Below are 26,793 nucleotides of genomic sequence, written 5' to 3' on the forward strand. Positions count from 1 at the left end.
AAAAAAAAAAAAAAAAAAAAAAAAAAGTATCAGATTAGTGCATAGTTTTGGGGAAAGTATGAGATTTGAGATTAGGATCCATAGAAAGGCTTCTAGATTGACTGGCATAGTTCAATTTCTTGACATGGATGGTAGTTATAAGGGTGTTTGCCTTATTAAAATTCATTAAACTGATTTTTATTTTATTTAATTAATTTAGAGTGTGCACGTGACAGCAGGAGAGAGGAGAGAGATAATCTCAAGCAGGTTCCACGCCCAGCACAGGGCCCAATGTGGGGGCTTGATCTCACAACCATGAGATCATGACCTGAGTGGAAATCAAGAATTGGACGCTTAACTGACTGAGACACCCAGGTGCCCCAAAACTAATTTTTTTTAATGTTTATTTTTGAGAGACAGAGTGCGAGCAGGGGAGGGGCAGAGAGAGAGAGGGAGACAGAATCTGAAGCAGGCTCCAGGCTATGAGCTATCAACACAGAGCCTGATGTGGGGCTCAAACCCACAAATTGTGAGCTCATGACCTGAGCTGAAGTCAGATGCTTAACCGACTAAGCCACCCAGGCGTCCCCCCAAAACTAATATTTAAATAGTCCTTACAGTGGTCGTAACCTAATCTGACTTCTACACTCTCCTATGTCCACTCTGTTTCAGCCCCACTGACTTTATTGTGATTGCTTACCTAGGCTAGGTATGCTCCTCACTGGTGTTTTTATAGTGGCTGTTTGCTCTGCCTGGAATATTCTTTCCCCAGATACCATTTGGCTAACTCCTTCACCTCCAAGATATCCTTAAATCTCACCTTCATGAGGAATACTCTGATCACTCTATGTAATATTATAACCTGCCCCTCAAAACCCCTTGGTCCATGGGACACCTGCTGGTTCAGTCAGTAGAACATGTGACTCTTGATCTTGGGGTTCCAAGTCTGAGCACCCACAATGGGGGTAGAGATTACTTAAAAACTTTTTTTAATTTAAAAAGTCCCCTCATTATTTATCCCCTTTATCTCCTCTGATTTTTCTTTTTCCACAGCATTTATAAATGCTACTATCCTAATACACGATTTTCCTATTTAGTACAGTTTTTGTTTTTTGTTTTTTTCTCCTTCCACTAGATTGTAGGCTCCATGAGGGCAGCATTTTTTTTGTATTTTGTTCACTTGCTCTTGCTCTCTCATAGGTCTCTGCTAGAAGTATCACCTTACCAATGAGGACCTCCCTACTATTCCTATATCCCAGCTCTTGGCAACAACCTATTTTCTGCTTTATTTTTCTCTAAAGTACTCATTACCATCTGACAAACTAGGCATTTAACTTGCCTATGTTTTAATGGATTGACTCTCAAATGCTAATGTAAGTTTCATGAAGAAAGGGTTTATTTTTATTTGTTTTGTATGTTTTGTTAACTGCTATAACCCTAATGCAATGGGTACTCAATGGGTACTCAACATGTTAAGTGAACAAATAGTCTTTATTATGTTTCAGTAGTTTTTTCTTATTCCTTAACAGTTTGTATTATGAATGACAATTGAATTTTACCAAGAGCCTTCCAGCATTAAATAATATGATCATTTGGTTTTAATTTATTGACATAATGAATGATGTTAACAGATTTTTCTGATATGAACCATTCATTTTTGAAATAAAATTAGTCATAAAAACTTATCAATCTTTAATACACTGCTGAATTCTGCTTACTAATATTTTACTTATGACTTTATGATTTATGATTGTAGCATCAATATGGGAAGAAAACTCTGAGGTTGTCTTTTCTATAATTTCTACTGGGTTCTGACATTAAATCATAGTTTCATAAAGTGAACAGGGGAGTTTTCCATCTTTTTCTATGACCTAAACTAGTTTATTTTTTTAAATTTTTTTTAAATTTTTTTTAACGTTTATTTATTTTTGAGATAGAGAGAGAGCATGAATGGGGGAGGGTCAGAGAGAGAGGGAGACACAGAATCCAAAACAGGCTCCAGGCTCTGAGCTGTCAGCACAGAGCCCGACGTGGGGCTTGAACTCACATACCGCAAGATCATGACCTGAGCCAAAGTCGGATGCTTAACCGACTGAGCCACCCAGGCGCCCCTGACCTAAACGAGTTTAAATAGCATTGGACTCATCTGTGCTCTAAGAGTTAGAAACAATTCTAACTTTTGAATCATCTGTGCCTTTTATTTATTTAAAATAAATTTGGGGGGGGGGGGCACCTGGGTGGCTCAGTCGTTTAAGTGTCCAACTTCGGCTCAGGTCATGAACTTACAGTTCTTGAGTTCAAGACCTACATCAGGTTCTGTGCTGACAGCTCAGAGCCTGGAGCCTGCTTCAGATTCTGTGTCTCCCTCTCTCTCTGTTCCACCCCTGCTGGAGCTCTGCCTCTCTCTCTCTCTCTCTCTCAAAAATATACTGAAATATATACTCAAAAATAACTGAAAATAAAATAGAATAATTGTTACAATGTATATATATGTTATGTGAACGTGGTCTCTCTCTCAAAATATTAGATTGTACTGTATTCACCCTTCTTGCAATGATGTCAAGATGATAAAAAGCCTATGTGATGAGAAAGTGAGGTGAGTGATACAACATTGTAACCAGCATCAGGCTACAATTGACCTTCTGATGACATGCCAAAAGGATTATCTGCTTCTAGACTGTGGTTGACCAGCAAAACTGTAGGCAAGGGTGGGGGCTACTGCACTGTTTTGCATATGATACCACTGTCCTAAATTCCCATATGATTTGGGTCTAATTGTAACCCTATTCTTTACCACTTATCAAGACAAACCAACTGATTCATAGGCAAGAAGATCTTATTATTTAAGAACAAAGGAGGGTCTCATTAGAAAGGGTAATGGGGCTTAAATAGCATTCAACTGGAGGTTCCATGGGTTGAAAACTAAACTATGGCTAAAGAAGAAAAGTAACTACCTAATATAGGCTTACTGCAACATGTATAATGTGTGTTAGGAATAATGCATTCCTACCCCACCCCTCACCCTCAATATATGTTCCATAAGGGCAGGATTTGTGTCTCATTTGCTGCTGTATCTCAAGTGCTTACAATGTGCTAAGGAACATAGCAGAAGGTCAATAAATATTTGTTGAATAAATGAATAAACTGGACAAATCTGTTTCTGATTTTTCAGATGAAATCAGCATTTCTAGGTTTAGAATAACAGTTAATACAAGGTCAGGAAAAAAAAAAATAGACTCTCTCTCCTCCCTTGATTACCCTTCCTCTCCTCTATGTCTGGTTATGTCTCAGTCCTTAAGTTCTTTAGGTCCTAGAACATTCTGGGATGAAAGCAGCTCTGTTGTGGTTTTGTCTCTGGTTGTTTTATTTTCCCTATGCAGCAACATCTTGGTGTTTGGCCAGACTTGCATTCTTTGCAAGGAACAGATTTCGTTTCTTTTTTACAGCCTACAAGTAGTTGTGAAAACACTGACACTTTATTTCTCAAAAGTTCACTTATTTGTTCATTCTACTGTGGTCCTCCAGCATGAAATAACAGAACCAAGCTAGTTAAATGTCGGTAATAATTGCCCTTAGCCCATTCTGGATTTCAAGAATAGCATATATGACCAAATATTTAAACACTGCTTAAAATCAAATAGGATAATCATCAGATTCATTATTAAACCTAAATTTATATTTTCACCTCAAAGGTAAATTACTTTAACATGTTATACTTTAATGAAGACCAAAAAAAAAAAAAAAAGACTTTTAGTACTTATAAATAATGAAACTGTGGTTGAATTTCCTTCCAGTGATTTAATTACATAGTTTTATTTATCCCTGATTTGAACAACACGGACAGAGTAATGACACATATTTCAAGATCTTAAACTATCTCACATAACATAAAGTACAAACAGAACTTCAAGAATAGCAACTTATTTTCAGCATTTAATTAAAATTTTTATGTATATACTCATGGAACCAACATCCAGAACAAGACAGGGAACATTCTCAGCCTCTAAACTGGCTCTTTTGTGCGACACGCCAGTCAGTACCCATAAGATAAATGGTATTCTACTTATTATATAGATCAGTTTTACCTGATTTTTAAACTTTATACAAATGGAAACTTAAATTATATATTCTTTTGTGTCTAGCTTTTTATGCAAAGCCTATTTGTGAGATTCAACATTTGTGTATCAGCAGTTTGCCCTTAGCCCTTTTTCTTGCAGAGTAGTCTGTAGCTCACTGCGTGAAGATACCACATTATCTGTTCTCCTATTGATAAGCATTTGGTTTTGCTTCCAGCTGTTGGAATAGATTTGATAGGTCAGAAGGTAGGCAGGCATTGTGACAGGGAAAGATAGAATAAAATAGGCAGAGAGGGAAAGGTTAGGACCTAAGGTCACTGGGTGGGGAAAAACACATATTTTAAAACACTGCTGGGAGCATCTGACCCAGGAGCAAACTCCCTCAGGCCTAAAGTTCCTCTTAAAAATGTAACAGACATCACCTACTCCCCTTCAGGTTCCCCTTAGGAATTTGACAAGCAAAATACCTAACTAAAATAAGTAAATCATAAAACTTACGTTATATGTGAAATGGTAGGACCATAGTCTGACTCCTCACATAATGGAATCAAGTCAATCAGGAATGGACAACCCAGCACCTAAAATTAGCAAGCCAATAAGGGTAGAACCTGAGAAGGAACGAGGGGGAAGGAACAGGGCCGAGAAAACCCCATAAAACAAAGTCCCTTGCCTACAGTTGCGGGCATTCACTTTCGAATGCCCCTTTTCTGTAAAGAGAGCTTTCATACTGTTCTTACTTTCTGATCTTATACTCTAATAAAGTTTTGCCTGCTGATTTTAGTTGTGTTGACCTCTTCATTCTTCAAAGCAGGAGACAACAAACTCTGGTTAAAAAATCCTGCAACAGCATATTTGCTATAACAAGTAGTTTTCCCAAGTGGCTATACTAGTTTACACTCCCACCAACATTAAGAATTCCAGTTGTTTCATATCCTTGCCAACACTATGTATTGTCCAACCATTTAATACTAACCATTGTGGTGCATATGTAGGTGTATCTCACTATGGTTTTAATTTGCATTTCCTATTGACTAATAATGGTAAGCCCACTCTTTTATTTACTTATTTTTTATGCAGAATTAGAATGGTGAAAAGATCTCACTTCATTAATCTATTAAAAAATTGTATGCTGGATGAAGGAAAACAGCAGGACTCCTGAAAAGTGGAGAGAAGTGATGCAAGTGATCTTTGAAAGACTTCCTTTTTCTAAGGACCATCTTGCCAGCGCTGAGTCAACCTATGGGACTTTACCCATTTTCTTTAATTTTTATATAGATTCAAGTCCAGTGTTCTTTCATTTCATCCTGAAGCATTTGTTGTAGGCAGATCAACTGCTGACAAGTTCTCTTGCTTTTTATGTGCAAAGATTGTCTCATTTCTTCATTTCTGAAGGGCAGTTTTGGCAGATAAAGAATTCTTAGTTGAGTTCTGCCTTTCAACACTGTGAATATGCATCTCATGCATTCTGGAATCCATGGTTTCTTCTTCTTTTTTTTTCTAAATGTTTATTTATTTTTGAGAGAGAGAGAGCAAGCGGTGGGGGGGGGGGGGACAGAGGATCTTCAGCAGGCTCTGCACTGATAACAGAGAGCCCAATGTGTGAGATCATGACCTGAGCCAAAGTCAGATGCTTAACTGACTGAGCCACCCAGGAAACCATGATTGCTAATGAAAAGGAAGCTGTTACTCTTATTAAGAATCCCTTGTAGGCCATGAATCCTTTTCTCTTGCTGCTTTAAAGATTCTCTTTGTCTTCTGAAGTTTGACGATGATGTGTCTATGTGTGGATCTCTTTGGTTTTATCCTACTTGGGAGTTCGATGAACTTCCTGGATGAGTAGTTACATGTTTTTATTTTTTTCTGCTCATTTGGTATCTCTTCTCTTTGTAGGATTCCCATTATGTGTATGTTAATACATTTGATAGTATCCACAGGTTGTGTGTGTGTGTGTGTATACAGACATACATTTTTTTTTTTCTGTTTCTCTGATTGGATAGTAGCAATTAATGTATCTATAAGTTTGCTAGTTTCTTTCTTCTTCTAGTTCAAATCTCTTGGGCCTAATGAGCGAATTTTTCATCTTATTTATTGTCAACTCCAGAATTCCCATCTGGTTTATTATAGTTCCATCTCTTTATTCTTATCCTCTATTTGGTGAAGACACTGTTCTCATACTTTGCTTTAACTTTTCTAAAAAATAATTTTTTTAATGTTTATTTGTTTTTAAGAGAGAGACAGAGTGCAAGTGGGGTAGGAATAGAGAGAGAGGGAGACACAGAATGTGAAGCATGCCCCAGACTCTGAGCTGTCAGTATAGAGCCTGATGCAGGACTCGAATTTACCTGAGATCATGTGAGATCATGACCTGAGCCAAAGCTGGATGCTTAACCAACTGAGCCACCCAGGCACCCAGGAATATATGGTTTCTAAAGAAAAGGAAGCTGTTACTCTTATTAAGACTCCCTTGCAGGCCGACAGAGCCACTCAGGTGCCTCCATTTATAATTCTTGATAGGTGAGAACTTATTGCTATTTTTTGCTGTTCTGCTATTGTTTTGTTCCCCTCTTCATCTCTTCCTGTCTTCTTTTGTTATTTGATGGTTTTATGTAATGGTTTCCTTTGAGTTTTTTTCTATCTTCTAAGTATCTATGATAGGTTTTTGTTTTTTCTTGTGGTTACAAGAATTCCATAAAATTACCTTGTAGCTATTATTTTCTGTTTTAGGTTGACAACAACTGAAGTTCAGTCATATACAAAAACTCTACACTCCCCTTCACGCATACTTTTTTTTTATAGTCAGAGTTTGCATCTTTAAAAAAATATTTTAAATTGTTTATTTTGAGAGGTGGGGGGGGTGGGAGGGAGGGGTAGAGAGAGAGGGGGACAGAGGATCCAAAGCAGACTCTGTGCTGACAATAGACAGCCCAATGCAGGGCTTGAACTCATGAACCATAAGATCATAACCTGAGATGAAGTTGGACGCTTAACCAACTGAGCCACCCAGGTGCCCCAGAGTTTGCATCTTTTAATAATGTGTATCAATTAACATGCTTTTGTGACTAGACATCATTCTACTTGTTCTTAATGTTTTCATCTTTTAACTTTTATATTATGATTAAAAGTAATGTATATACCACCATTACAATATTACATTGGTGCTGTACTTGACTATATATTTACCTTTACCCATGAGATTTATGCTTTCATATGGCTGTCTAGCTTGTTTTCATTTCAATTGAAAGAACTCCCTTAAACATTTCTTGTAAGGTAGGTCTAATGGTGATGAACTCCCTCAGTTTTTGTCTGGGAAAAACTTAATCTCTCTTTCATTTTAAAAGGTTAGTTTTGCCTGACACTGAATTCCTGGTTGGCAGTTTTTTCTTTCAGAATTTTCAATATATCATCCCACCCTTTCCTGGCATGGTAAGCTTCTGCTGAGAAATCCACTGATATTCTTATGGGGGTGCCTTGTAAGTGATGAACCACTTTTCTTTTCTTCTGATGCTTTCAAAGTTCTCTTTACCCTTTAATCTTTTTTCCTTTTACTTTTTAATTGAAATTGACATATAACATTGTATAAGTTTAAGGTATACAATGTCCTTGACTTTTGATTATTTTATTGTAATATGCCTCAGTGTAGTTTTCTTTGGGTTGACCCTGATGGGACACTTCTGAGCTTCATGAATCTGGATTATCAATTTCCCTCGCATGATTTGGGAAATTTTCAGCTTTATGTCTTTAAATAAGCTTTCTGTCCCTTTCTCTCTTTCTTCTCCTTCTGGGACCCCCATAACACATATACATTTTATTTTAGTATGATGGTGTCCCATGAATCCCTTGGCTTCCTCATTCTTTATTCTCCCTTCTCTGGGTAATTTCAAATATGTCTTTGAGTTCACTTATTTTTTCTTCTGCTTAATTGAGTCTGATGTTAAAGACCTCTATTATATTATTTCACACATTATATTCTTCAGGTCCGGAATTTGACTCTTCCTTTTAGTGATTGTTATTTCTGTTGAACTTCTTGTTTTGTTCATGTACTGCTACCCTGATTTTGTTGAATTGTCTATCTATATTCTCTTGTAGCTCATCACATTCTTAAAAACAATTATTTTTAATTCTTTGGCAATTCATAGATCTCCATTTATTTGGAGCCAGTGCCTAAAGGGTTATTGTGTTTTCTGGTGGTTTCATGTTCACTGTTGCATGACTGTCTTTGCATCTGAAGAAGCAGTCACCCCTTCCAAACTTCATGGCCTAGCTAGGGAATGACGTCCTTTATGAGGAGATGTGAAGTCATCAGTTGGGTGAGGTGTACAGCAGCTCCAAGACCAGATGTGGGGGTATGCCAGTTCTGGGGCAAATGAGGGCACCTGGTCCCATAGTTGCATGTGTGCAGCTATGGCAAGCACCTAGTTACATGGATGCACTTGAGCAGCTATGGTGGCCTCATAATCCTTTGGACATATGGATGGGTGTTCAGTGGTACCAGTGTGTGCTGGAAGCTATGCTCAAGTTTGCCATCATGGGGGGCACTGGAGTTAGGAAGTGAGAGGGGCAGCTCTAACTCATGGATGGAAGGGGAAGTACTTGGCAGCTCCACTTCCAGGGGATGTAGCACTTCTGGTATGAGGAAGCTCTAGCTGCTGGGGTCTGCATCAGCAAAGAACACAGGAGTCCTCCGTAGCAGTAACTAGAGTTGCTGAGGTCCCTCACTCTCCCTCTTTCCCAATGAGGGGAATTCAAGGCCAAGGGAATTCCTTGTTAACACCCTGCTGACCTGAAGGATGGGACAATGCAGGCAGAATGCTTTTTATCCCATTTATGCAGTCATCTCCAGTGTCTGCACTCCTCTGGTTCACTGCAGCCCCCTAACTGTAGCCCAGCATTTCCCCAGGATTATCCTTGTCTGTGATAGTTGACTTTATCATTATTTTTGTGTGGGAGTGAGGGTTAGAATCTCCTAGTCTGCCATCTTGGTGACATTATACTCCCTCATACTTTCCTTTAGTTCATTAGACATGGTTTAATTCCTTAAGGAACTATTTCAAATAGCTGATGTAAAGTTTTTGTCTACAAGTGCAATATCCAGGCTTCTTCTGAGCAGTTTCTATTGATGATTTTTCCGTTGTTTATTTGCATGCCTCATAATTTTTTGTTGAACACTGAACATATTGAATATTATACTGTAACAATTCTGCAGATCAGATTCTCTCGCTTCCAAAGTTTCTCATCACTGATGCTTATTATGTAATTGTTTGCTTAGAGACTCTTCAAAACCAATTTTGTAAAGGTATAGTCTATATTCTTTGCTGTGTATAGTCACTGATCTCTGTTCTGTTAGCTTGGACAGTTTTCTTTAAACGCATAGAACCCAAAAATCTCCCATTCATTGCAGAGGTACTCTGTGGGTTTGGGGGTATACCTTAAACACTCACTCAGTTCACAACTCTGTCTTAGCCTTCACTTCCTAGTTCCACAGACCTCCAAGATGAGCCAGAGGTGTGAGCTCAGGGCCCTCTCAGGTCTTCTCTAGGCACACACACAGTCCTGCCCAAGTGCATGGCTTTCTATATACCCAAGGACACGTTGGCATTTTCAAAGCCCCAAGGACACCTAAATCAAGGCTTTTTTTGTGTATTGTTTGCCCCACCTGTTTTCCACTGCCTCAGGTAGCAGTAATAAAATAATTTGCTTGTAAATGTTTTTGATAAATGCTGCTCTTCCTGCTCCCGGTAGCTTTAACACTTAGCCAGTTGGGAGTCAGGAAAATAAAGACAAGAGTTTTGAGTCAGTCTTCCAGGTAGCCTCCAACCAAGGCAAAACAAATAATTACAATTCTTTGAGAACCAGGTCTGTTCTCTCAAGCACTGAGACTGAACACAGGCTCAGCTGATCTGAACAATGGGGAATGAGACTAGAGTATACTGAAATGCCACAAGCTCACTCTTCTTACTGAATTTCAGCTATTTTGCATGAATAAGTATTCCCCAAATTGTTGCAAACCTTTGGTTAATTACCAGAGTTCTGAAAAGTTGATTCTAACAGTTTTTGTCAGTTTTTCTCTTGCGTTTTTTCCCTAAGTTTATTTATTTATTTTGAGAGAGACAGAGACAGCATGAGTGGAGGAGGGGTAGAGAGACAGAGACAAAATCTTAAGCAGGCTCCTCATTGTCAGTGCAGAGCCTGAGAACACAGGGCTTGAACTCACAACCCATGAGATCGTGACCTGAGCTAAAACCAAGAGGTGGATGATGCTTAACTGACTAAGCCGCCCAGGCACCCCTTTTCTGTTGCTTTTAATGAAAGAGCTAAATTTCAGATTTCTTGGGGTGCCTGGGTGGCTCAGTCGGTTAAGCACCTGACTTGGCTCAGGTCATGATCTCATGATTCATGAGTTCAAGCCCCACGTCGGGCTCTGTGCTGACAGCTGGAGCCTAGAGCCTGCTTTGGATTCTGGGTCTCCCTCTCTCTCTGCCCCTCCCCTACTAATGCTCTCTCTCTCTCTCTCTCTCAAAAATAAACATTAAAAAAATTTAGCAATTATCAGGGAATACTATGAAAAATTATATGCCAACAAACTAGACAACCTGGAAGAAATGGACAAATTTCTAAGCACTCACAGACTTCCAAAACTCAAACAGGACGAAATAGAAAACTTGAACCAACCCATAACCAGTGAAGAAATTGAATCAGTTATCAAAAATCTCCCAACAAATAAGAGTCCAGGACCAGATGGCTTCCCTGGGGAATCCTACCAGACATTTAAAGCAGAGATAATACCTATCCTTCTCAAGCTGTTCCAAAAAACAGAAAGGGAAGGAAAACTTCCAGACTCATTCTATGAAGCCAGCATTACTTTGATTCCCAAACCAGACAGAGACCCAACAAAAAAAAGAAAACTACAGGCCAATATCCCTGATGAATATGGATGCAAAATTCTCAACAAGATACTAGCAAATCAAATTCAACAGCATATAAAAAGAATTATTCACCACAATCAAGTGGGATTCGTTCCTGGGCTGCAGAGCTGGTTCAACATTCACAAATCAATCAATGTGATACATCACATTAATAAAAGAAAAGAAAAGAACCGTATGATCCTGTCAATCGATGCAGGAAAAGCATTTGACAAAATTTAGCACCCTTTCTTAATAAAAACCCTCAAGAAAGTTGGGATAGAAGGAACATACTTAAACAACATAAAAGCTATTTATGAAAAGCCCACAGCTAATATGGAATATTATATTCCATGAGCATACTCAATGCGGAAAAACTGAGAGCTTTCCTCCTGAGATCAGAACACGACAGGAATGTCCACTCTCACCGCTGTTGTTTAACATTGTGTTGGAAGTTCTAGCATCAGCAATCAGACAACAAAAGGAAATCAAAGGCATCAAAATTGGCAAAGATGAAGTCAAGCTTTCACTTTTTGCAGATGACATGATAGTATACACGGAAAACCTGATAGACGCCACCAAAAGTCTGCTAGAACTGATACATGAATTCAGCAAAGTTGCAGGATACAAAATTAATGTACAGAAATCAGTTGCATTCTTATACACTAATAATGAAGCAACAGAAAGACAAATAAAGAAACTGATCCCATTCACAATTGCACCAAGAAGCATAAAATACCTAGGAATAAACCTAACCAAGGATGTAAAAGATCTGTATGCTGAAAACTACAGACAGCTTATAAAGGAAATTGAAGATACAAAGAAATGGAAAAACATTCCATGCTCATGGATTCGAAAAATAAATATTGTTAAAATGTCAATACTACCCAAAGCAATCCACATATTCAATGCAATCCCAATAAAAATTGCACCAGCATTCTTCTCGAAACTAGAACAAGCAATCCTAAAATTTGTATGGAACCACAAAAGACCCCGAATAGCCAAAGTAATATTGAAGAAGAAGACCAAAGCGGGAGGCATCACAATCCCAGACTTTAGCCTCTACTACAAAGCTGTAATCATCAAGACAGCATGGTATTGGCACAAAAACAGACACATAGACCAATGGAATAGAATAGAGACTCCAGAATTGGACCCACAAAAGTATGGCCAACTAATCTTTGACAAAGCAGGAAAGAATATCCAATGGAAAAAAGACAGTCTCTTTAACAAATGGTGCTGGGAGAACTGGACAGCAACATGCAGAAGAATGAAACTAGACCACTTTCTTACACCATTCACAAAAATAAACTCAAAATGGATAAAGGAACTGAATGTGAGACAGGAAACCATCAAAACCCTGGAGGAGAAAGCAGGGAAAAACCTCTCTGACCTCAGCCTCAGCAATTTCTTACCTGACACATCTCCAAAGGCAAGGGAATTAAAAGCAAAAATGAACTTGGGACCTCATCAAGATAAAAAGCTTCTGCACTGCAAAGGAAACAATCAACAAAACTAAATGGCAACCAACAGAATGGGAAAAGATATTTGCAAATGATATATCAGACAAAGGGCTAGTATCCAAGGTCTATAAAGAACTCACCAAACTCCACACCCAAAAAACAAATAATCCAGTGAAGAAATGGGCAGAACACATGAATAGACACTTCTCTAAAGAAGACATCCGGATGGGCAACAGGCACATGAAAAGATGCTCAACGTCACTACTCATCAGGGAAATACAAATCAAAACCACACCGAGATATCACCTCACGCCAGTCAGAGTGGCTAAAATGAACAAATCAGGAGACTATAGATGCTGGAGAAGATGTGGAGAAACAGGAACCCTCTTGCACTGTTAGTGGGAATGCAACCTGGAGCAGCCGCTCTGGAAAACAGTGTGGAGGTTCCTCAGAAAATTAAATATAGATCTACCCTATGACCCAGCAATAGCACTGCTAGGAATTTACACAAGGGATACAGGAGTGCTGAGGCATAGGGGCACTTGTACCCCAACGTTTATAGCAGCACTTTCAACAGTAGCCAAATTATGGAAAGAGCCTAAATGTCCATCAACTGATGAATGGATAAAGAAATTGTGGTTTATATACACAATGGAATACTACTTGGCAAGGAGAAAGAATGAAATCTGGCCTTTTGTAGCAATGTGGATGGAACTGGAGAGTGTTATGCTAAGTGAAATAAGTCATCCAGAGAAAGACAGATACCATATGTTTTTCATTCTTATGTGGATCCTGAGAAATTTAACAGAAGACCATGGGGGAGGTGAAGGAAAAAAAAAGAGAGGGAAACTCTTAAAAACTGAGAATAAACTGAAGGTTGATGAGGGGGTGGAAGGGAGGGGAGGGTGGGTAATGGGCATTGAGGAGGGCACCTGTGTGGATGAGCACTAAGTGTTGTATGGAAACCAATTTGACAATAAATTTCATATTAAAAAATAATTAACATCAAAAATATTAAATTTCAGATTTCTTGACTCTGCCATTTTTGCTGACATCATCTCAAAATAACAAAACTTTTAAAGCCACTTTAAAATGCATCACCCCCAGTTTCCCAATAACTCAAACATTTGTTTAGAGTTTATATTATTGTGTGGCTATCAGGATAACTAAGACAAAATGTTTCCACTCAAGTAATATGATTTCAGTAATTTCCACATGAAATTGTTAGTAATTATGACACTGGAGTAGAGTCCAGAAAGCTGCAATTTTAAATTTTTTTTTTTTTCAACGTTTTTTATTTATTTTTGGGACAGAGAGAGACAGAGCACGAACGGGGGAGGGGCAGAGAGAGAGGGAGACACAGAATCGGAAACAGGCTCCAGGCTCCGAGCCATCAGCCCAGAGCCTGACGCGGGGCTCGAACTCACAGACCGCGAGATCGTGACCTGGCTGAAGTCGGACGCTTAACCGACTGCGCCACCCAGGCGCCCCCAGAAAGCTGCAATTTTAATAAGTGTTTCAGGTAGTTCTGATACTGGTAGTTTGGCTTGAACAAAAATTGCCTTAGGTTTTCTTGGCTTCTGAAACCTAAGACAGTATATTGACAAAAATAAGCATATGTAAACATAAATGTATTACAAAGACCTAGCCTAAAACTGGGCAGTTGGGACAGGAGAGAGTACTGTAGAAAACAATATACTAACTGCAAGAGAGGAAGAAGGAGGCATGAAGGAACCTGCCTTTTGCATCTGTTCACAAGTATTCTTTTTTTTTTTTTTAATTTTTTTTTTCAACGTTTATTTTATTTTTTGGGGACAGAGAGAGACAGAGCACGAACGGGGGAGGGACAGAGAGAGAGGGTGACACAGAATCGGAAACAGGCTCCAGGCTCTGAGCTGTCAGCCCAGAGCCTGACGCGGGGCTCGAACTCACGGACCGTGAGATCGTGACCTGGCTGAAGTCGGACGCTTAACCGACTGCGCCACCCAGGCGCCCCTGTTCACAAGTATTCTTGATGCTAGTTTTGTCAATACTAGAAAAATGCCTTGAAAAGGTTCAGATGTTATTACCTCAGAGAAACCTTCCTTGTTCTCTATCTAAATTGGCAACCCCACCTCTACCCCAGAATTGTAATTTATTTAATAACATAATAGTTTTTTTTTTTTAATTTTTTTTTTCAACGTTTTTTATTTATTTTTGGGACAGAGAGAGACATAGCATGAACGGGGGAGGGGCAGAGAGAGAGGGAGACACAGAATCGGAAACAGGCTCCAGGCTCTGAGCCATCAGCCCAGAGCCTGACGCGGGGCTCGAACTCACTGACCGCGAGATCGTGGCCTGGCTGAAGTCGGACGCTTAACCGACTGCGCCACCCAGGCGCCCCAATAACATAATAGTTTTTTAAAATACTTCCCAACCTGTGTTTCCTTGTCAGGAAGCTGGTTACTCTTTCCCTGTATCACACCTGCCATTATGCCTTAAAGAAACTGGCAGAGGTAGGGCACCTGGGTGGCTCAGTCAGTTTAAGCGTCTGGCTCTTGATTTCAGCTCAGGTCATGATCTCAGGATCATGAAATCGAGCCCCACATGGGGCTAGGTGTACAGCCTGCTTGATATTCATATCCCCCCCCTCCTCCCACCCCTCCCCTGCTTGTACGTGCACACTCTCAAAAAACATAAAATAAAATAAGAGTCGGACACTCAACCAACTAAGCCACCCAGGTGCCCCAGGGAACGGAGGGTTCTTAGCAGAATTTTACTAACTGCAAAAATACTATGAGAAAGGGGTTTGCCCTAGGGAAGGCAAAGAGATTCTATGGCTGAGGGCTGTAGGTCTTACTGTCCAAATAGGATAGCCAGACCTCTCACGGTTAATATGAGTCAAGATGGGGGCCAGTGCAGCAGGGAGAACCACTGAACCATGGTGGAGCTAGAAGGAGAGATCATGACTTAACTGGCTGTAGAATGCAGCAGCACATATCAGCGGGACAAGCGGAAATCGGGTGGACAGGGATACCAATATCTCAGAGATCAATAAGGACTCAGCATAACAAGACTACACACAGTCACCTATTCTTTGTCAACATATGTAATCTAAGAAAGGTTAGGTGGTTCTCTCCCTGCATGTATACTACTAGTAATAGATGGAGTAGTGGTAGTGGTATGAATAACAATAGCTAATGTACTTTTATAGCACTTATTATATGCGAAGCATTGTCCTAAGATTTCTACATATGTTAATTCACTAAAATCTCACAACAACCACTTGAGGTAAGCACCAAAATTATCACCATTTTACAGATGAAGAAATTGAAGCATAAAGAGGTATGGCTCAAAGCCCCACAGTTAGTAAGTGGTAAAGCCAGGATATGAACCCAATTTGACAACATATGTATTAGGGGAAAATAGATGTATCAAATGTGGTTTTTTTATGTATGAAAATGACAAACACTTAATTCAGAATGAGTCCCACAGAGATTTTCTAGTTAAAAAAAAAAAAAATCAAGGTGTTATATGCCTCTGGAACCAGGACAACATAAAAAAGTAGGAAAAGGAGAAAACAGATAGTTATCAGTTGCCCCCAATTTAAAGGTGGCCACTGATCTATCAAATGATTGTTACAGGACAAAACTGATACACTGGGAAATACAGCAAGTTAGCACATGAATTTATAAATATTTCATGAACTCAGAGATACAGTGGTGACTACAGGTGATCAGTCTAAGCAATATAAAAGACTTGAGATTAAAATAAAGAGCTCTTCTCTTTTAAAGGATCATACTAAAATACCTATAAGTAAAATGCTTTAAAATAATACAGTGGGAAACACTATTTGAAACAATTTAAAAAAACTCCACATAACACATGACAAAACAGCTCAAATGTTGGACATCAGGAATTAAAGAGCAATGATCCCTGAGAGATGGGGAACAAATAAGGTAAGCCTTCTGATTGCCCCAGATCTTCCCTTCAGAGGTTTACAGGCTGTGGTACAAGGGGAACCCAAGTGGAGCTTAGTGGATTCCCCAAATTGAGGAAATGGGAGTTTCAAGTCAGAGAAAATCTGTGTGGTTAGTTTGAAGGGCAGAGAATCAAAGAGGAGAAAGGTGCACAGAGAGAATTTGGAGATCTGCGAAGGAGAAAGAATTATCTGAAATAATAACAAGGAATTGCGTCTAGGACTCACACAGGGCTGGGAATAGTACCTGGTCCCACCACATGAAATGGAAAAACTCCTATTTCATCAGATATTGGTAGAGTACTCAGGAAGGTCTTTGACTCAAGACTGGGGAATAATTACTCCTAGACGAAGTACTTCTTCAGACTTAACTAACAAATCAGAAAATTAAAATACAAAGATCAAGCTGTTCAAATAATTTAATAGCATCCCAGAATAAACCTAAAGAATATTTATAGAAAAACAAAAATACCCAGCACCCAACAAAGTAAAATCCATATCTGGCATCAAATCAAATATTATCAGGCATGCAAAGAAGCAGGAAAATACAACACATAAGAAAAATAATCAACCAAAACTGGCAGAGATACTAGAATAGTAACAGATAAACACATTAAAAGCTATGCAATATGCTCATGGAATAGTTATACAAGTATACAAGACATGTGTGACACTGTGATTTATAAGAAATACAGGTTTGGTCTTCACCACCCATTTTGTGAAAGAGCTCCTAAAACTCTTAGACTTTCTTAAGTAACCAGAGGAATACCGGTGTCTTTCCTTCTGTTAATGATGTGAATTTTTGAAAGCCCCTAGGTTTTCAAAGGATGGGGGCTAGTCGCCAGGGGAACCAAACGTGTGATCTGAGGGTTGGAACTTTCAATTGCACACCTCAATCTCCTAGAAGGGGAGAGAGGCTGGAGACTGATAGCCAATAATTTAATCAATCACACCTATGTCATGAAGTCTCCATAACAGCCCAAAAGGACAGGTTCAGAGAGCTTCCAAGTTGGTGAATGCATCCATATACCTGCAGGGTGGATACCTCAAACTCCACAGGAAGAGAAGCTCTTGTGTTCAAGACCCTTCTAGACCTCACCCTATGTATCTCTTCATCTGGGTGGTCATTTGTATCCTTTAATAACCTTTGTAATAAAGAATAAGTAAACTGGTTTCCTGAGTTCTGTGAGCGGCTCTAGCAAATTAATAGATCCAATGAGGGGAACGTGGGAACCTCCAATTTGTAGCCAGGAGCACAGGTGACAACGTAGACTTACGACTGGCACCTGAGGAGGAAGCGGTCTTGTGGGTCCAGTGACATGACACTTCCCAGAGAGACAGTGCCAGAATTGAGTGAAATTTGTGGGATACTTAATCAGTGTCCTTTGAGAACTGGAAAACTGCTTGGAGGTGTGGCAAAAACACACATAGTGGAACACAGAAGATATAAAAGGCCCAAATCAAATTGTGAATTATGAAAATTCTGAGTTGAAAAATAAACAAGATAGTTATGGCAGATCACATATTTCTTTTTTTTTTCAACGTTTATTTATTTTTGAAGAGAGAGAGAGCAAGGGAGAGGCAGAGACAGGGGGACAGAGGATCCAAAGCAGGATCTGCACTGAGAGCACAGAACCCAATGCCTGTGAGATCATGACCAGAGCTGAAGTCAGATGCTTAGATGACTGAGCCACCCAGGCGCCCCAGATTACCCAGATTTCAAACGATAAAATTAGCGAACTTAAAAGACAAAGCGATTAAACCATCCAGAATGAAACAGAGGAAAAAAAATGTTTTAAATAAAAAGAGCTCTTCTAGTTCCTGGTCAAACATGAAAGAAGCTTGGAAGTCCAAGTCCCCCTTCCATCCTAACAAGTAAAAAGCTGAACAAACTCTTCTTAGATCAAGTCACAAGGCAAACTGCTGCCCCCAAACTGGAAAGACAGACAGGCAGATACCAAGAAGCATGACTTACCAGACTTATAGGCAGAAGCCTCTGGGGAAAGCAGTACTGGGGCAGAAAAACCTGAACCATAACAAACTGCTAGAGGCTCAGAGTAGGCAAACTTATGACTTAAAGATTCCAGGGGGCACCCCACACTTTTGCGAGTTTTTACCATCTGGAGTACTTCCAGGTTCTCACTGTAAAAATCAGAGAAAAATCCCCTCCTGCTTCTGTCAGGGACAGGAGAAATATGCCAGAGCCTTTGGTTCTTAATGGGGCCTGCCCTCAAAAGAAACTAATTTACCAGAGCCTAACTGACCTAAGGAGAGGCAAATACTCAATTCCAGTCCTCTCCAGCCATCCTGTCCAACCTAGGAGACAGAGCATAAGGGGGGCAGAGGGGGGATGAAACTAAAAGGTACTGTGAAGTTCACAGCTAAAGGGCACCAGCTTATGAAAAGACTGAGACCTACTCCTAGGACTACAGAATGCCCCCCTCCCCCGATACCATAGCACCACATCACTAAAGAACTACTCACCAGAGTTCCCATCACCCAGCACATCATGCATGGCTTTCAACAAAAAATTATAAGGCATACTAAAAGGCAAAAACCAATTTGAAGAAACTGAACAAGCATCAGAACCAGATTTGGATATGGCAGGAATGGTGGAATTATCAGACCAGGGATTAATATGTTAAGGGTTCTGATGGGAAAAGTAGACAACATGTAAGAACAGGAAGATACTATAAAGCACACAGATATAAATTCTAAGAAAGAAAAAATGCTAGAGGTCAAAAACACTGTAACAGAAGTGGACAATGCCTTTGATGGGCTCTTTAGCAGTGAACACAGCTGAGAAAAGAATCTCTGAGCTTGAAGATATGTCAATAGAAACTTCCAAAACTGAATAGAAATGAGAGAAAAAAAAAGACTGAAAAGATAAAACAGAATATCCAAGAAACGTGGAAAGTATAACATGCGTGTAATGGGAATACAAGGAGAAGAAAGCCAAAAAAGAATAGAAAAAATATTTGAAACATTAATAACTGAGAATTTCCCCAAATTAATCTCAGATACTACGATGGTTAATTTTATGTGTCAACTTGATTCGGCCATAGGATGCCCAGACATTAAGTCCATTACTCCGGGTATGTCTGTGACAGTGTTTTTGAATGAGGTTAACATTTGAATCAATAGAGTAAAGCAAAGTGCCCTCCCTAATGTGAGTGGCTCTCATCCAACTAATTGAAGATCTGAATAGAACAAAAAGGCTGAGTAAGAGTGAACTTCTGACCTCAGACTGGAACTTACACCATGAGCTCTTCTGGTTCACAAGCCTTCAGACTCAGACTGGAAATACATCAGTTGCTCTCCTGGGTCTCCAGCTTGCCAACTGCAGATTTTGGGACTTCTCAGCCTCCAAAATTACATGAGTCAATTCCTCAGAATAAATCTCTTTACATATATAAATAGAAATATACATATCACCATCCTATTGGTTCTGTTTCTCTGGAAAACCCTGATTAATATATACACCAAACCATGGATCCAGGAAGATCAATGGCCATCTGGCAGAATCAATGCAAAAAGGGGGGGGAAAAAACGAAAATGAAAAAGAAAAGAAAGACTATACCTAGGCATACGATATTCAGATTGCAGAAAACCAAAGATAACGAAAAAAATCTTTGAAGAAGCCAGAGGAAACAACATCTTGCCTAAGCAAAGATAAGAAATACCTCCAACTTCTCTTCAGAAACCATGCAGGCAAACAGAGTGGAATGAAATATTTAAAGTGCTGAGAGAGAGAAAAAAAAAATCACAAACCTGTAATTCTGTATCCTGTGAAGTTATTCTTTAAAAGTGAAGGGGAAATTAAAGACTTTCACAAACAAACAAACAAACATTAAGGGAATTTGTTGCCAGAAGACCTACCTTGCAAGAAATGTTAAAAGAGTTCTTTAGAATGGGGCAGAAACTTGGATCTACATAAAGAAAGGAAAAGGATTAGAGAAGTAATAAGTGAAAGTAAATTCAAAACTTTCATTTTTTATTCTTAAATGATCTAACAGATAAGAATTTGTTCAAAATAATAATAGCATCAGTGTATTTGAGTATGTGGCTTATGTATAAGTGAAATGAATGAAAGCAATGATACAAAGGACAGAGAAAAGACAAATATTTTGTTATAATAAGGCACTTGCACTACCAATGAAGTGGTGTAGTGTTACTTGAATGTGGATTTGGATTAGTTGTAAATGTATATTGCAGACAAAAGGGCAACCATACACAAAAAATTTTTTTAAGTATAACTCAAATGCTAAGAAAGGAGAAAAAACTAAATCATATAAGATGCTCAATCTAAACCACAAATGGCAGAAAGAGTGAAAAACAAAAATAGGAACAAAGAACAAAAGCAATTAATAGAAAACAGTAACATTTAGGGGCGCCTGGGTGGCTCTGTCAGTTAAGTGTCGACCTCTTGGTCTCAGCTCAGGTCATGATCTCACTGGTTCATGCATTTGAGCCCCTGTGTTGTCAGCACAGACCCACTTCAGATCCTCTGTCCCCTCTCTCTCTGCCCCACTCCCGTGCTCTCTCAAAAATAAACATTAAAAAAAAAAAAAAGAAGGCTGTAACATTTGTAGTAGACATTAATCCAACTATATCAGAAATCAATTTGAAAAAAAGAAATCAGTTTGAACATCAATGGTCTAAATGCACTAATTAAAAGAAAATTATTGTAAAAACAATTACTATAAGAATGGATCAAAATACAAGATCCAACTATATATATTGGCTCCAAGAAACCCACTTTAAATACGAAGACACATACAGATAAGAAGTAATCAGATGGAAAAAGATATAACATATTAACACCAATCAAAGGCAGAGTAGCTATATTAATGATAAAGGGATCAAGTCTACAAGAAGACCTAACAATCCTTAATGTGTAAGCACCTAACAACCAAGAGTCAAAGGCGTGAGGCAACAAAGGATAGAAGTGCAAACAGGTAAGTCCATTATTATAGTTGGAGACTTTAACACACCTCTATCAGAAATAAGCAGATCCTCCAGACAGAAAATCAGCAAGGATATAGCTGAAATCAAAAACATCATCAATCAACTGATATACCTGACATTTATAAATTACTTCTCTCAACAACAGCAGAATACACATGTATCTTAAGCTCACATGGAACATACACCAAGATAGATCGCATTTAGGCCATAAAAACAGATTTAAAAGAATAGAGGTCATATAGTATTTTCTTACAGACTACAATGGAATTAAACCAGAAATCAATAACAGAAAGATAGCTGGGAAACTCAAAATACTTGGAGATTAAACAACACACTTTTAAATAATATGTTTTTAAATATTTTTATATTTTTATATATTTCAAATAATAATTTTTAAATATTTTAAACTAAATGAAAATGAAAATACAACTTATCCAAATACGTGCAATGCAGTGAAAACAATGCTTACAAGGAAGTTTATGGCATCGAATACACATTTCAGAAAAGAAGCATCAAAGCAATTACGGCAGAATTTAATGAAATTAAAAACAAGAAATCAGTACAGAAAATCAACCAAATCAACCAAATCTTTCTTTGAAAAGATAGATTAAAAATTTTAAGCTATCCAGTGCTAAAAAGAAATGAGCTGTCAAGCCATGAAAAGACATGGAGGGGGGTGCCCGGGTGGCTCAGTTGGTTATGTGTCCGACTCTTGATTTCAGAGGTCATTATCTCATGGTTCATGGGTTTGAGCCCTGCATTGGGCTCTGTGCTGGCAATGCAGAGCCTGCTTGGGATTCTCTCTCTCTCCCTCAATCTCTGTCCCTGTCCCACTTGCTCTCGCTCTCTCTCTCTCTCTCTCTCTCAAAATAAACATTAAATAAAAAATTAAAACAAAAAGATATGGAAGAACTTTAAATGCATATTACTAAGTGAAAGCAGACAATCTGAAAAGGCTATATACTATATAATTCCAACTATATAGCATTCTGGAAAAGGCAAAACTATGGAGACAGTAAAAAGATTAGTGGTGGCCAAGAGCTGAGGGAAGAGAGGGATAAAAAAGTGAAGCACAGAGGATTTTAGGGCAGTGAAACTATTCTGTGTAATACTGTAATGGTGGATACTTGACAGTATACAGTTGTCAAAATCTATAGAATGAACAATGAGAAGGAACCCTACTGTAAAGTATGGACTGTGGATGATAATGATGTATGAATATTGGCTCATCCACTATAACAAATGTACCAGTTTGGTCCGGGATTTTGATAGTGGCAGAAGCTGTGCATACATGGGGGCCAAGAATATAAAGAAACTCCCTGCACTTTTCTGCTCAATTTTACTGTGAACCCAAAACTGCTCTAAAAAATAAAGTCTAGAGGCACCTGGATGGCTCAGCCAGTTGAACAGCTGACTCTTGGTTTTGGCTTGGGTCATGATCTCATGGTTTGTGGGTTTGAGCCCTGTGTCTGATTCTGCACTGACAGAACAGAGCCTGCTTGGGATTCTCTCTCTCCCCCTCTCTGCCCCTCCCTCATTCCTGCTCTATCTTTCTCTCTCTCAAAAATAAATAAATGAACATTAAAAACAATAATAATAAAGTCAGGGCACCTGGGTGGCTCAGTCAGTTAAGAGAACAACTTGGGCTCAGGTCATGATCTCGTGGTTTGTGGGTTCAGGCTCCACATCAGGCTCTGTGCTGACAGCCCAGAGCCTAGAGGCTGCTTTGGATTCTGTGTCTCCCTCTCTCTCTGTCCCTCCCAGGCTGTGCTCTCTAAAAGTAAATGGATAAACATCAAAAATAATAATAATAGTAATTTAAAAATCTACTTTTAAATTTTATAAGAGCATCAGTGAGCTCTGGAAGAATTTCAGTTTTAAATATATATATATATTTAATATATATTTATTATTATATATATAATATATATATTTAATATATATTTAATATTTATATTTATATATATATTTAAATATATATATATTTTTTCAGTTTTATATATATATATATAAATATATATATATATATATATATATATATATATATATATATTTGTTTTTGTTTTTGTTTTTGAGAGAGAGAGAGGGCACAAGTGAGCAAGGGGCAGAAAGAAGAAGAATCCCAGGAGGGGCAGAGGGGAGGGGAGGGGAGGAGAAGGGAGAAGGGGGAGAGAGAGAGAGAGAGAGAGAGAGAGAGGAGCAGGGCTCATCCAAAGTGGGACCTGTGTTCACCCAAAGCTGGGCTCATGCTCACCTGAAGTGCCTGAAGTGGGGCTTAAGCTCACCTGATGTGGGACTTGAACTCATGAACTGTAAGATCATGACCTGAGCCAAAGTCAGATGCTTAACAACTGAGCCACCCAGGCACCCAATTTTATATATTTCTAATTGGAGTCTCCAAAGGAGAGGAGAGAAGAAAGACAAAAATACATATTTTTGGAGAAGTAATTTCCAAGTTTTCCCACACTTAATAGAAACTATAAAACCCACACACCTAAAAATCTCAACAAACTCCAAGCAGAAATTATCAATTTCAGGAATGAGAGGTTCTACAGATCACTACAGATTCCAGAGATATGAAAATGTCAATAAGAGAATATTATGAGCAGTTTTATGTCTACAGATTCAACAACTTAAAGAAATGGACAAACTCCTTCAAAGACACAAAGCTCACTCAAGAAGAAGTAATTTAGATGTTCATCTTTTAAAAAATTGAATTGTAGTTAAAACCCTCCAATATTTGCAAAGGAACTTTATCAGGCCAGATAAATCAAAAGAGAAATCCTCACCTACTCACAAAATATAGTAGTAAAAACACAGAACCCAAAAGATAAAGAGATCATAATATGGTCAGGAAATGGCATACAACAACAACAAAAAAGGGGCTGCACTCCCTATCAAAACAACACCAGAATTCTTCATAGAGCTAGAACAAACAATCCTACAATTTGTATGGAACCAGACAAGATCCCAAATAGCCGAAGCAATCCTGAAAAAGAAAATCAAAGCTGGAGGCATCATAATTCTGGACTTCAAGATGTATTACAAAGCTGTAATCATCAAGACAGCATAGTACTGACACAAAAACGGACACATAGATCAATGGAACAGAAATAGAGAACCCAGAAATGGACCCACAAACATATGCCCAACTAATCTTTGGCAAAGCAGGAAAGAATATCCAATGAAAAAAAGACAGTTTCTAGCTGGGAAAACTGGACAGTGACATGCAGAAGAATGAAACTGAACCACTTTCTTACACCATACATAAAAATAAATTCACAATGGATGAAAGACCTAGACATGAGACAGGAAGCCATCAAAATCCTAGAAGAAAAAGCAGGCAAAAGACTCTTTGACCTCAGCTGCAGCAAGTTCTTACTTGACATGTCTCCAGGCGCAAGGGAAACAAAAGAAAAAATGAACTACTAGGATCTCATCAAGATAAAAAGCTTTTGTACAGTGAAGGAAACAATCAGCAAAACTAAAAGGTAACCGATGGGAGAAGATATTTGCAAATGAAATATCAGATAAAGGGTTAGTATCCAAAATTTATAAAGAACTTATCAAACTCAACATCCAAAAAACAAATAATCTAGTGAAGAAATGGGCAAAAGACATGAATAGACATGTTTCCAAAGAAGATATCCAGATGGCTAACAGACACATGAAAAAATGCTCAACATCACTCAACACCAGGAAAATATAAATAAAAACCATGATGAGATACCACCTCACGCCTGTCAGAATGGCTAAAATTAACAACTCAGGCAATGACAGATACTGGCAAGGATGCAGAGAAAGAGGAACCCTCTTGCACTGTTGGTGGGAATGCAAACTGGTGCAGTTACTCTGGAAAACAGTATGGAGGTTCCTAAAAAATTAAAATAGAACTACCCTATGACCCAGCAATTGCACTACTAGGTATTTATCCAAAGGATATAGGTGTGCTGTTTAGAAGGGCACATGCACCGCAATGTTTATAGCAGTGCTACTGACAACAGGCAAAGTATGGAAAGAGCCCAAATGTCCATCAATGGATGAATGGATAAAGATGATGTGGTACATGTACACAATGGAATATTATTCAGTGATCAAAAAGAATGAAATCTTGCCATTTGCAACAACGTGGATGGAACTAGAGTGTATTATGCTAAGCAAAATTAGTCAGAGAAAGACAAATATATGACTCCACTCATATGTGGAATTTAACATACAAAACAGATGAACATAAAGGAAGGGAAGCAAAAATAATATCAAAACAGGGAGGGAGACAAACCATAAGAGACTCTTTTTTTTTTTTTAATTTTTTTTTTTCAACGTTTTTTATTTATTTTTGGGACAGAGAGAGACAGAGCATGAACGGGGGAGGGGCAGAGAGAGAGGGAGACACAGAATCGGAAACAGGCTCCAGGCTCCGAGCCATCAGCCCAGAGCCTGACGCGGGGCTCGAACTCACGGACCGCGAGATCGTGACCTGGCTGAAGTCGGACGCTTAACCGACTGCGCCACCCAGGCGCCCCAAACCATAAGAGACTCTTAAATACAGAGAGCAAACTGAGGGTTGCTGGAGGGTTTGGGGTGGGGGGATGGGCTAAATGGGCAAGGGGCATTAAGGAGAACACTTGGTGGGACGAGCACTGGGTGTTAAATGTAAGTGATGAATCACTAAATTCTATTCCTGCAATCATTATCACACTAGCTTGGATGTAAATTTAAAAAAATTGCTGACAATTAGATGATTTTTCAAGAGAAACAACTGCAACTGGAAGAACAGTGGAATAATTTTTTTTTTTAATGTTTCATTTATTCTTAGAGACACAGAGCATGAGCGAGGGAGGGGCAGAGCGAGAGAGGGACACAGAATCAGAAGCAGGCTCCAAGCTCTGAGCTGTCAGCACAGAGCCCGACGCAGGGCTCGAACTCACAAGCCATGAGATCATGACCTGAACCCAAGTCGGATGACCTGAACCCAACTGAGCCACCCAGGCACCTCAAGGACAGTGGAATAATATCTCCAAAGCACTAAGAAAATTACCGGCAATTTACACTGAACAGAATAAAAACTCTTCCAAAAATTAGACTTTTTTTTCAAATGAAACTTAGAAACAATAAATCCTTAGACTAAAATAAAAATCCTTAAGTCCATATTATCTATGCATAAATGTGAATAGCAAAAACTAAGCAAAACCCCATCTTTCAGGCAAGAAAGAATTAAGAAAAGGGATTATTGGGGTCTAAAGACTATATGCAACACCCTTGTTATTTTTTGACAGTTTTATCTCACCTCTTTGCCCTAAAGGTGGCACCAGGTCATGCAGAAATGCATAGTGAGAGTGCAGGTAGGTAAAGCTCTGAGAAAAACCCATACTTCTGGCCAGAATAACAAGACAAGTAGCTTGTGGGATCCATGGAGTGTTGGGGGAGGGGGGGGGAGGGAGGATCCAGGG

At 38.9% G+C, this 26,793-nt stretch overlaps 1 protein-coding gene and 1 long non-coding RNA gene across 3 annotated transcripts in view; both read right to left on the bottom strand.

Annotated features, from left to right (window-relative positions):
* The window catches only part of TPST1 (tyrosylprotein sulfotransferase 1), a 174,470-nt gene that overhangs the window by 83,498 nt on the left and 64,179 nt on the right, over positions 1-26,793 (bottom strand). The window lies entirely within an intron of this gene.
* Positions 3,774-5,530, bottom strand: LOC131501067 (uncharacterized). The gene is made up of 2 exons (XR_009256623.1): positions 4,554-5,530; positions 3,774-4,272 (listed from the first exon to the last, which is right to left on the bottom strand). It is a non-coding gene; the product is annotated as an uncharacterized LOC131501067 (long non-coding RNA).

This window comes from Neofelis nebulosa, chromosome 18 (genome assembly GCF_028018385.1).
Source record: "Neofelis nebulosa isolate mNeoNeb1 chromosome 18, mNeoNeb1.pri, whole genome shotgun sequence".
NCBI lineage: Eukaryota > Metazoa > Chordata > Mammalia > Carnivora > Felidae > Neofelis > Neofelis nebulosa.